We start from the raw sequence: 12,028 nt of genomic DNA, 5'->3' as shown, positions 1-12,028 counted from the left end.
GAAGGTCAGAGTTACACAGAGAGAGGTCTTCCATCTGCTGGTTCACTCCCCAATTGGCCGCAATGGCTGCAGCGGTGCCGATCTGACGCCAGCAGCCAGGATCTTCCTCCGGGTGCAGGGACCCAAGGACTTGGGCCATCTTCCACTGCTTTCCTAGGCCGTAGCAGAGAGCTGGATCAGAAGCGGAGCAGCTGGATCTCAAACTGGTGCCCATATGGGACGCTGGCATTGCAGGCAGTGGCTTTACCCGCTACGCCACAGCACTGGCCCCCATCCCTTCATATTTCACAGGCGTGTTTCATCTCTAGCCTGAATTCTTGGTGCTGGAGGTCATTGAATTTATCTCATTTCTTAATTATCTTCACTCAATTAGGCAGGATGGGTTTTAACTCACAGGCTCCAAATAAATGTTTATTAAGTAGTTATTTTCACTGTTTCCTTTTAAAATTGTCAGTTTAAAGATGAACTAGGATGTGAAATAGTTGTTGAGTTTTATCTTTTCACATTTTATTTAGTAACTTTCATTTAGTCCATCCTAGTGGATTTTTTTTTTTTTGACAGGCAGAGTGGACAGTGAGAGAGACAGGGAGAAAGGTCTTCCTTTTCTGTTGGTTCACCCCACCAATGGTCGCTGCGGCTGGCGTGCTACAGTCAGTGCCCAGCGCCAAATGAAGCCAGGAGCCAGGTGCTTCTCCTGGTCTCCCATGCGGGTGCAGGGCCCAAGCACTTGGGCTATCCTCCATAGCACTCCTGGGCCACAGCAGAGAGCTGGACTGGAAGAGGGGCATCCAGGACAGAATCCAGTGACCCAACTGGGACTAGAACCCGGAGTGCTGGTGCCACAGGCAGAGGATTAGCTTATTGAGCTGCGGCACCGGCCCCTAGTGGATCTTTTTACTAATTGTGTAATAGGGCTGCCCTGAGTTTTTTTTTTTTTTTTAAAGAGATTTTATTTATTTATTTGAGAGGCAGAGCTACAGACGGAGAGAGGGAGACAGAGAAAAAGGTCTTCCATCTGCTGGCTCACTCCCTAAATGGCTGCAACAGCCAGAGCTGTGCCAATCCGGAGCCAGGAGCTTCTTCCGGGTCTCCCATGTGGGTTCAGGGGCCCAAGGACTTGGGCCACCTTCTGCTGCTTTCCCAGACCATGGCAGGGAGCTAGACTAGAAGAGGAGCAGCCGGGACTTGAACCGGCGCCCGTATGGGATGCTGCCGCTGCAGGTGGAGCCTTAGCCCGCTATACCACAATGCCGGCTCCTCCTGCTGAGTTTGAATGCCAACCATTTATGAACTTCTGCCAGGAGACAGACATGAGTACAAAGCGATTCTCTGCTGTTTATATAAATGCAGGATGCCTTTCATTGTGGCGGGTGATTTTTCTGTTCTTTAATCTTCAGTTTTTGCTGATTTTCTGAGTATACACATATACCCGATGGCAGGTTCTTGTTTCTATTCCATGATTCACGTGCTTATTCGATTTTTTTGTACTCAATACTTTTCCTCTTTAAAAGGAGGATGTTTCCGGGGTGGAGGCAGGGCTGGAGCAGCAGAGGGAATCCAGAAAGCATCTGCTGGCTGCCTTGGTCCTTCCTCCACAGTCTTCTATGGAGAGGAGTCCACTGGGCTGTGGCATCCGGACCCCAGGTTTGGGGATGGAGGGAGTGGTTCATTCCCCAAATGCCTGGAACAGCCAAGGTACAGTCAGGCCCAAGTCAGCACCCTGGCACTTGCTCCAGGTTTCTCATGTGGGTGGCGGGGATCCAATCATTTGAGCCATCACCTGCTGTCTCCCAGGGTGCACTTTAGCAGGAAGCTGGAATTGGAAGTGGAACTGGGACTTAAAATCCAGGTACTCTAATGTGGGGTACAGATGTCCGAGCCGCATCTTACCTCTGCATCAAGTACCTACCCTGATCCCATCAGAGATGGGGAGAGAGATCTGTCTTCCATCTGCTGATTTACTCTGCATATGCCTGCAACAGCCAGGGGTGGGCCAGGCTGAGACCAGGAGCAAAGACCTCCATCTACTTGGGTAACAGGAGTCCAAGTGTTTGGGCCATTGTTCGGTACCCTCCCAGGTGTACCAGCAGGAAGCTGGGTCGTAAGTGGAGCAACTGGGGTTGGAAAGCGCACTCCTGTATGGGATGCCTGCATCACAAGTGGTGGTTTAACTACTGTGCCATAATGCCAACCCTGATACAATGGATGTTAGAGGTGTCTATGGCAGCAGCAGACTCTGCGACAAACGTCCCATGAGCAGTTACAAATGTGGAGCTCGAGAGAGGGACACGCGAGAGATCGTGGCTGGATGCGCAGGTGTAGATTTGTCTCCTGCAGGGGGTGATTGAAAGCCGTGAAAGACTGAAATTGTCCAAGGGCACTGAGAGAGGAGGAAGCAAAGGGGAGAGAACCTTACCACACGCTTAATCTTTGGAGACAAAAGACCAGGAGACAGAGAAGGTGGCTCAGCAAGAATTTGTTAAGTTTAGTTTCCTGAGCACCATAGGACAGGATGGGAGGCGAGAATCGGAACAAGAAGGCTGGCAGCAGTTTTAAAGAGCCGCAAAACCTCTTGTTGGCAGGCGTCTTCAAGTGTGCCTGGTGGGGGTCGCCGTTTTGGCGGAGTACTGGCTCTGGCGGAGTAGTCCATTAACATTTCAAATGCACATGGCCTTTGACCCACTAATGCCTGCCCTGGGACTGTATCCCCTAGACATGAAAGCAGCTGTGTGTAATTTGTTTGTACAAGGATATTTATTGCAGCATTGTTTGTAGTGGCCCGGAATTGGAAACCCAGTGGAAGCTTTCAGCAGGGGAGTGGTTGGAAAAAGTGGCATGGCCGTGCCTTGGGTTTCCTGCCACTTGACCTGGGCGGATTCCCACGAGAAAAGAACAGGCAAGGATTGTGTGTAAGGGGTTTTTGTAGATCATAAAAGGATAAAAAAAATTTTTTTTATATATTTGCTGCTTAGGAAGAGAGAGGTCGGTTGTATGGGAGGGGGTAAATTAAAAAATAAGGCTACTTACAAAATGTCTAAGATACAATGCTGTGGCAAATCACATCTGTGTGTGTGTGTCCCTGTGTGTGTGTGCTTATGTGTGTCTGTCCCTGTGTCTGTGTCTTTGTGTGTCTGTGTGTGTATGTGTGTGTGTGTCCCTGTGTGTGTCTGTGTCTCTGTGTGTATGCTGATGTGTGTGTCTGTATGTCTGTCCCTGTGTCTGTATGTGTGTCCCTGTGTTTGTGTTGTGTGTCCCTGTGTGTGTGTATGTATGTGTGTGTCCCTGTGTCTGTGTGTCCCTGTGTCTTTGTGTATGTGTGTGTCCCTGTGTCTGTGTTGTGTGTCCCTGTGTGTGTATGTATGTTTGTGTGTCCCTGTGTGTGTGTCTCTATGTGTATGCTTATGTGTGTGTCTGTGTGTCTGTCCCTGTGTGTGTATGTATTTGTGTCCCTGTGTCTGTGTTGTGTGTCTATGTGTGTGTATGTATGTGTGTGTGTCCCTGTGTGTGTCTGTGTCTCTGTGTGTATGCTGATGTGTGTGTCCCTGTGTCTGTATGTGTCCCTGTGTCTGTGTGTGTCCCTGTGTGTGTCTGTGTCTCTGTGTGTATGCTTATGTGTGTGTCTGTGTGTCTGTCCCTGTGTCTGTATGTGTGTCCCTGTGTTTGTGTTGTGTGTCCCTGTGTGTGTGTATGTATGTGTGTGTCCCTGTGTGTGTCTGTGTCTCTCTGTGTATGCTTATGTGTGTGTCTGTGTGTCTGTCCCTGTGTGTATATGTGTTTGTGTCCCTGTGTCTGTGTTGTGTGTCCATGTGTGTGTCCCTGTGTGTGTCTGTGTCTCTATGTGTGTGTGTGTGTCTGTCTCTCTGCGTATGCGTGTATGTGCGTAAGTAGATAAGGTGAAGGGTATTCACCAAGAGGTTACAGATGAGTATCTGAGGGTGTGGGAACAGAGCTCATGGGTGACTTTCTTCCTTCTAACTTTTCCTTGCATTTGGAGTGTGGGGCTCCCTGGCCCCCCTCAGGGAGCACTTGGCAATGGAAGCCCTATTTCTCCCTGTCAGGAATGCTGGTACAGTCAGAGTGGTGAGGGTGCACCATGCATTTTTCAAGAGAGTTATGGTGGCAACGAGAGAAAGTGCCTTGGGAAGGGAAGGAACGCCTTAATCCGCAGGGGAGCGGTGGGCGAGTCTGGAAGTGCGGGGCGGAAACGGAGTTGAGGATGCCTGTGTGTGGCTCAGTGCCAGGGAGCAGGCAGGACTGGCGGAGGGTGGACCGCCAGCCATGCAGGGGAACTGTCTCAGAGGCCGGGGAGGAGACAGCTGTTTCAGAGGAAGGAGACGGAGGGCGAGTGTTCTAGAATGTTGTGGGAGGCAGGACGAGCGGAGGGCGAGAGGCCCTAGAGTCTCTTCGGGAGGAGGCAGCATGTTGGCTGTGACACGGGAGGAGGCAGAGTTGATCACTGTGAGGTCAGAGCGTGGCGAGCTGCAGGGCAGGTGCTGGCAGAGGACTGGAGCCCCTCGGGGCCCCACCCCCACTCGGAGTCCGTGGCCTTCACGGTGTCCCAGCTGTAAGGAGGCAACGATGTGTCCTGGGGTTTCCTTTCTGCGGGGCTCACGCAGGAGAATGAAGGGGACCAGAGGCTTCAGTTGGGTCTCTGTGGACGCAATGGGGAATAGAGGAAACCAAGTCCTCAGGGGGCGGGAGGGGCCCAGGGCCAGGAGTCGGCCCTGCAGCCCTGGGAGGGAGGGCTCTGGGTGGAGCTTTGGGGTCTGAGGCTGGAACGGCACCTTCCTCGTGTTACTTCCTGCTCCAGACTGCCGAGTACTGCCTTCTGTCTCCTCATGCACAAACGTATCGGACTTATAAAAATATTACTTATTTGAGACGCAAAAAAGAGAGAGACAGGGGCTGGTGCTGTGGCTCAGTAGGTTAAGCCGCCTCCTGCAGTGCCGGCTGCTCCACTTCGATCCAGCTCTCTGCTATGGCCTGGGAAAGCAGTGGACGATGGCTCAAGACTGGACTCCTGCTGCCTCGTGGGAGACCCGGAAGAGCTCCAGGCTCCTGGCTTTGGTTCAGTGCAGCTCTGGCTGTCATGGCCATCTGGGGAGTGAACCAGTGAATGGAAGACCTTTCTCTCTGCCTCTGCCTCTCTGTAACTCTGCCTTTCAAATAAATAAATAAATAAATAAATCATAAAAAGTGATCACATCTGCTGTTTTGTGCATCACATTTCTGCAACAACTGGGGCTGGTCAGGCCAAAGCAGGGAGCCAGGAGCTAAATCTGGGTCTCCCATGAGGGTGGCTGGGACCCAGTGCCTTGGGCCATCATCTGCTGTCTCCCAAGGGACACATTAGCAGGAAGCTGGAACGGAAGTGGAGCCAGGACTCAAACCAAGCACTCTGATGTGGGGTGTTCATGTCCCAAGTGACATCTTCACTGTTGCCCCGGACACTTACGCCTGGTCTGACTTTCCGTTGTCCATGTGGGATGACCCCAGGAAGCCTGTGTTGGCCTCTGCTTTGGCTGTCAGCCCCACACACCTGCTGGGTTTGCCCTGGATCCGTGTGTCGGCATGTGGCTGATGAACACGATGACATGGGTCAGCACAGCTAAGGTGGCCGCCAGTGTAAAACACTCTGGGTTTTGAAGACTTCACAGCAATAAACAAATGTAAAATGCCCCATGGCTGTGTGTGTGTGTGTGTTGTTCACAGGTTAAAATGATGGCGTTTGGATACTTTGGGTTAAGCCGTGTTACTGAAATCAACTTAACCCGTGTCGTTTTACTTTTCCCGATGTGACCATCAGAACACTAGAATCACGCAGTGACTCGCATCTCAGTCCTGTTGGGAGGCTCTGCTCCGGTGCTCTATTCCTACAGTTTTCCTGTCCCACCTCTGCTCAGGGATAAGGTTGGTGCCGCCTTATTGGAATGCAATCCTTTGAAAGGCAGGACTGATAAAAATATGTTGTTGTTTTCATTGGCTTCTGGCAGTGTCTCTAGTACTAGGTTCTGTCTCTGAAAAAAGCTCAAGTGTTTGTTGAGTGATACAGGTGACGTATTTGCATGTCCACTGGTCTTAGCAAAGTGCGCCTTAAAAATCGAGGTTAAGGGACCAGAGTGGTGCAGTGGGTTAAGCCTCTGCTTGCGATGCCAGCTGCTCCATTTCTGATTCAGATCCCTGCTAATGCACCTGAGAAAGCAGCAGAAAATGGCCCAATGGGTCCCTGCTACCTATGAGGGAGACCAGGATGGAGTTCTAGGATCTTGGCTTTGGCCTGGCCCAGCCCCTGCCATTGCAGCCATTTGAGGAGTGAACCAGCAGATAAAAGATCTCTCTCTCCCTCTCTCTTTCTCTGTCTCTGTCTCCTCCCCCTAACACTAACTCAGCCTTTCAGATAAAGTAAATCTTAAAAAAAAAAAAAAATCCAGATGAATAGGGGACTGATGTTGTGGTACAGTGGGTTAAGCTGCCACTTGTATCCTATTGGAATGGTAGTTCAAATCCTGGCTATTCCACTTCCCATCCAGGTTCCTGCTCATGCACCTGGGAAGGCAGCAGAAGATGGCCCAAGGAGTTGGGTCCCTGCCACCCATGTGGAGACCAGGGTGGAGTTCCGGCATTCATATGGGATGTTGGTGCTTCAGGCCAGGGCTTTAACCCGCTGTGCCACAGTGCCAGCCCCTGGACATAGGGATTATTTGCATGTTAGCATCCTTGTTTGTAATGGGGATTTGATTCCTCCCTCACAAAGCGGCTTGGAGGAGAGGCCCCGGGCTGTGCTCAGGGGACGTTCAGTCAGGGACGGTTCATTGTAGAACAGGGAGAGTTTGGGATGTTGAGACCGCGAGGGAAGGCAGGGAGTGAGTTTACATGGGACTTTTCCTCATCTTGGCTGGTAGTTAACTGACCGGTGGTGCTGTGCACCTGGGCCCTTGGGGATGCTCTGATGGGGTTGCTGTCTGATTGCTTTGTGGCAGAGTTGGGGGTCCCTCCCTGTTCCTACTGGAATAGCTCTTGAAGGAACGTGTGTTACCTGGTCCAGTTACGTTATAGGTGGTCAGGAAATGCCTGCTGTGTGAATCCTGGCTACGCAGCCGCGAGGAAGCTTGTGAACAGAGGATTGTTTTTTAAGAGAAAGGAAGCTCTCGTACATGATTTGTTGAATGAATGATTTTTTTTTTTATTTTTTTTTATTTTTGACAGGCAGAGTGGACAGTGAGAGAGAGAGACAGAGAGAGAAAGGTCTTCCTTTTGCCGTTGGTTCACCCTCCAATGGCCGCCGCTGCAGCCGGCGCACCGCGCTGATCCGATGGCAGGAGCCAGGATCCAGGTGCTTTTCCTGGTCTCCCATGGGGTGCAGGGCCCAAGCACCTGGGCCATCCTCCACTGCACTCCCTGGCCATAGCAGAGAGCTGGCCTGGAAGAGGGGCAACCGGGACAGAATCCGGCGCCCCAACCGGGACTAGAACCCGGTGTGCCGGCGCCGCATGGTGGAGGATTAGCCTATTGAGCCACGGCGCCGGCTTGAATGAATGATTTTTAAAAATATCTTTATTTATTGAAAGTCAGAGTTACATAGAGGAAGAGACAGAGAGAGATTTGTCAGCCACTGGCTCCCTCCCTAGATGACTGGGCCAGGCTGAAGCCAGGAGTCAGGGGCTTCTTCCCCATCTCCAACATGCTTTCAGGGTCCAAGCACGTGGGCCATCCTCTTCTGCTTTCCCAGGCACATTAACAGAGAAATGGGTTGGAAATAGAGCAGCTGGGACTCAAACCAGCGCCCCTATAGGATGCTGGCGCTGTAGGTAACAGCTTTACACGGAATGAATGATTAAATGAGACTGTTAGGTCTTCATGGGAGAAGGTTGAGAATGGGGGGAGGGTGGGCAGCCTTGGAAATCCAAGGGGACCCCAGTAGTACCTTTTCTCCCCAAATCAGGTTTTCCGTGGTGTGTGGAAAGAATACCAGACTGGTAATTGGTTCAGCTGACTTCTTGGTCATGGGTCTGCCTGCCAGCTGTGTGGTCTGGGAGACCTGGCCTTGCCTTTCTGGGCCTGACCTTCCTTGCCTGCAGATTAGAGAAGGCATTGACGGGGCCAGCATTGTGGAATACCAGGTTAAGTCGCTGCCTCTGATGCTGGCGCCCGTAGTCTGCTTCCCGTCCAGCTCCCTGGTAGAAAGTGGCCCAAGTACTTTTGCCACCTGTGTGGAAGATCTGCGTAGCGTTCCAGGCTCCTGGATTCCACCTGGGCCAGCCCCAGCTCTGGGGCCATTCGGAGTGTGTCAGTGGATGGAAGGTCTCCCTCTCTCTCTCTCCCTATCTGTGCAACTCTGCCTTTCTAATAAATAAGAATAAATACCAGACCCAGAAAAACAAATATCGTATGTTCTCCCTTATATGTGGGAGCTAAAATTTATGAAACAAACAAAAAAGAAAGGAAAAGAAATGTCTGTGTGTATCAGTATTGCTGCAAATATAGTTTGGTAAAACTTTGTTTTATAACTTTGTCAAACCAATGGTTAAGAATGTTATACTACTATAGTTTTAATGGTCTGTGATTACTTTAAAATTTAGTGTATATGGGTGAAGTGATCATTTTCCCATTGAATTATTGTTTATAGCCATTGTCTATATTCCTACTGAATTAGTCTTTTTCGCTTGTGAGACTTATTTGCTGAAGTATTAAGCCTTTTTACTGAATTGTAATTTTAAAATATGTTATCTCAAAAATTAAAGGGAGGAAGAGAGGGTAGGAGGGAGGGAGGAGGGAAATACCATTATGTTCTTAGAATTGTACCTACAAATTCCATTGAACCTGTTAAAAACTAATGAAAAATTAAGATAAAAATAAATAAGCTCTTAAAAAAGGCATTGAGATGGCAGTGCATGGCCCAGGAGTCAGAATGGGTTCTTCATCGCGGCCTCGCCCCCGCTTTGCGCAGCCTTGCCCGAGTTCCTGCGTGTCTCCCACGCGTTGCCCCGGAGTGGGAGTGAGAGGGCTGCTCCCTGTCCCCACCAGAGAACGGAAGCAGCAGACCCAGATCGGGGAGTGATGGGCAAATGCTTTGAAATCTTATTTTTTACAATTAGTCATTTTGGGAGCATGATTTATATACCAGAAACAACATCCTTTTAAGTAGGTTTTTTTTTTTTTATTTTTTAATTGTGGGAAAATACACATAAAACTTGCCGTCTTGACCGTTTTAAGATTCATGGTTCAGCGCGTTGTTGTGCAGCCATCACCACTGTCCTTCTCCCGAAGTTGTTTTGTCTTGCAGAGCTGAAGCTGTGAACCCCTGAATCACTGATCCCCCATTCCTCCCTGCCTCCAGCCGGTACCTGCTGCTCTCTGCCTTTGCCAGTCTGACCCCTCCAGGTGCCCTGCTTTCATGCCCGGCTTATTTCACTTGGCATCATGTCCTCAGGGGTCATCTGCATGGACGCATATGTCAGAATCGCCTGCCTTTTAAAAACAGAGCGCGTTAAAGCCCCAGCCCGCAGCGCCGGCATCTCATATGGGTGCCGGTTCGAGTCCTGGCTGCTCCGCTTCCGATGTAGCTCCCTGCTAATGCTCCTGGGAAAGCAGTGGAAGATGGCCCAACCTGGAGGAAGCTTCTGGCTCCTGCCTTTGGACTGGCCCAGTTCTGGATGTTGTGGCCATTTTTGGCATAAACCAGTGGATGAAAGATGTCTGTTTGTCTGTCTCTCTTTCTTTCTGCCTTTAAAATAAAATTTCAAAGTCTTAAAAAAAATAGCTAACTCATGGCATGCCTATTTGTTTACCTGTTTATCGATCTAGGAGCACTTGGATTTCTCTGCCTTTAGCTGTTGTGAATACTGTGAACACGAGTGTGTAGTTATCTCCCTGAGACCTGAGACCAGTTCTTTCTGGTGTATACCCAGAAGTCCAATTGCTGCATGCTACGAGGATTCTGTTTCTTATTTTTGGAGGAGTGAGCTGCTGTATTATTTTCTAGAGCCCCTGCACCCTTTCATATCCACCCCCCCCCACCCACCCCAGCGATGCTTTACACCCAAGAACATCCTTTAAAAGGAAGAGAAAGTTTAATCCCTGGTGGGTTAAGTGACTTGACCGCGTACCTCGTCACGTAACTTCTCAGCGTAAGAGGACTGGAATTCTGATTTCCGTGCTCTCACGGTTGCATTTGCAGGAGGGTGCCATTCGGCTTTTCACTTATTCCCTTCCTGGATGCACTGGTCCGAGTGTGAGTGACCGAGATGCTGCAGGTGAAACCCCGGCCCTCACCTCCTGCCGTGCTCACTCTCGGTGTCCCTGCCGCCCAAGAGAATCTGCGGCATTGCACTTGATCGCTCTTGACTTTCACTTCGCTCTCCTGTTCTCAGAAGGAGCTGCTGAGAATGAACTCGCCTGTAGTGGTGTCGCTTACAGAACTTGACAGTTTTCCAAAAAAAAAAAAAGTTTGAGAAGGAAGCAGCGATGTGATACACAGGGGGAAGGTGCAGATGTGTGAGCTCTTGAGCTCAGCTGCTGTATTTGAAGGTGGCCGCCGGGGTGGGCGTGGCATGTGCCTGACCGCTCCTTGAAGAGCCATGTCCATCTTCGCTGCTGTGAGCCACCAGGCCACCTGGGTTGTGTTAGTGCCGCTCTCACTGGTAGCGGAAACAGCCTGCGGCTCTCCGCAGAAGTGACACCGCATCTATTGTCATCCACTCCCTTGAGTTTTGAGAAGCTGAGGTTTAGTGAGGTTGGGGTACGATTACTACTTAAACCCAGGCTCCCGATGGAGATGGAGGCCGACCAGGGTTTGTGTCATGTTGCTGGTTTGGCAGCTGTGGGTGGGTATAAAGTCAATTTCTTTTTGTCTCCATCTTGGGTTTCTTCCTTTCTCGCTTCTGTTTTGCACAAGTGGTTTGCAAAGTAGGGCATTGAGGGAGAAGGAGGGACCTAGTGTTCCTTCGGACGCTTTCCTGGCAAGTGAATTTCATTGTGAAATCCGCACTCTGTTCCTTTTGGTTTAAGATATCTGAATTTGACTTGGATCTCTGCATAACTGCTGCAGGAGACCAACCTTGGAGGAAGCCCTGAGTCTCAGCTACAGAGACTGCTTGCATTGGCTTCCTGGAAGCCCAGCTTCAGTCTGGTGGGAGCAGAATTCTGCCATGAGACAGGCTGTGGATGGGTGAAGGAGAGGAGGGACTTTAGGATTCGGGGCCACGTGCTGCTTATTACACTTTCAGTTCAACACAGAGTTTGTGTTTCTGTATTGAACCCCTGTCCTGTCGGTGGCTCTGTCCAAGTTCCGTGTTCTGTGAGTGTGGGTGGGGTCCAGTGCAGGTCTGAACTGCCTTGCATGTGCCTCCTGGCTTTTGCAGCTCTGATGTGTTGGGTGGGCAGCATCCAGTTCTGGAAATAGCTGTAAGAGAATGATCTCTAGTGGCAAAGAAGACGAAGAGTTGGTTGAAGTTGGATAAAGGTGGGTTTTACCCATCACCCTCCGGAAGCCGCCTTTGGTGGGGAAGCTACTTGTTTCTATACACAATCTGTAGTAATGACATTAGCCAGCCTTTCTTGTGGGTGGGACCCTTTGTGGACCCAAGTAGTTTTTGGGCTTCTAGTCGTTGTATGTAGAAGATCTCACTAAAGTCTTCGTTGTTCCAGTCTGTAAACCACTCGCTGAGCTGCAGATAGATGTTGTGTCTGTCCCATACATTTGCTGGACCTCACTTTTCTTTGCCTGTGAAATGGGGGCATTGCAGGAAGTTGTCCCCAAACCCTGCTTTTGCATCTGCTGCATCTGCTGCCGTGTAACACACCATACGTGGCCGCCAAGGACAGATTCCCTTCCAGTCCAAAGGGAAGGGCGCAGGCTCAGAGAAGGGGAGGGATTCTGCCGCAGACCTAGTTTCTGGTCTGTCTGTGTAGCTCTCGCTGTCTGGACTGTGCAGTGCCAATTTCTACAGTTTTCTGGTTCTAGGGAGAAATTGGTCATGAGAGAACAAATGTGAATTCTGTGGAGGGTACGTTAAATATTGTTCATGGA

General features: G+C 50.3%; 1 protein-coding gene and 1 long non-coding RNA gene across 6 annotated transcripts in view; one reads left to right on the top strand and one right to left on the bottom strand.

The window, feature by feature from the left end:
- The window catches only part of TIAM2 (TIAM Rac1 associated GEF 2), a 247,572-nt gene that overhangs the window by 19,473 nt on the left and 216,071 nt on the right, over window positions 1-12,028 (top strand). The gene's annotated exons all lie outside the window — the stretch shown is intronic.
- The window catches only part of LOC149126414 (uncharacterized), a 37,399-nt gene extending 25,371 nt beyond the window's left edge, over window positions 1-12,028 (bottom strand). The window contains exon 1 of the long non-coding RNA XR_016233618.1: window positions 1-12,028. This exon is cut by the window's left edge and continues 18,921 nt beyond it. This is a non-coding gene — a long non-coding RNA (uncharacterized LOC149126414).

The sequence above is a fragment of the Oryctolagus cuniculus genome, chromosome 5 (assembly GCF_051225735.1).
Source record: "Oryctolagus cuniculus isolate XC-2025 breed Fujian yellow rabbit chromosome 5, ASM5122573v1, whole genome shotgun sequence".
In the NCBI taxonomy this organism is placed as follows: domain Eukaryota; kingdom Metazoa; phylum Chordata; class Mammalia; order Lagomorpha; family Leporidae; genus Oryctolagus; species Oryctolagus cuniculus.
Note: the sequence above shows the minus strand (reverse complement) of the source record. Positions and strands in the feature narration are given on the sequence as shown.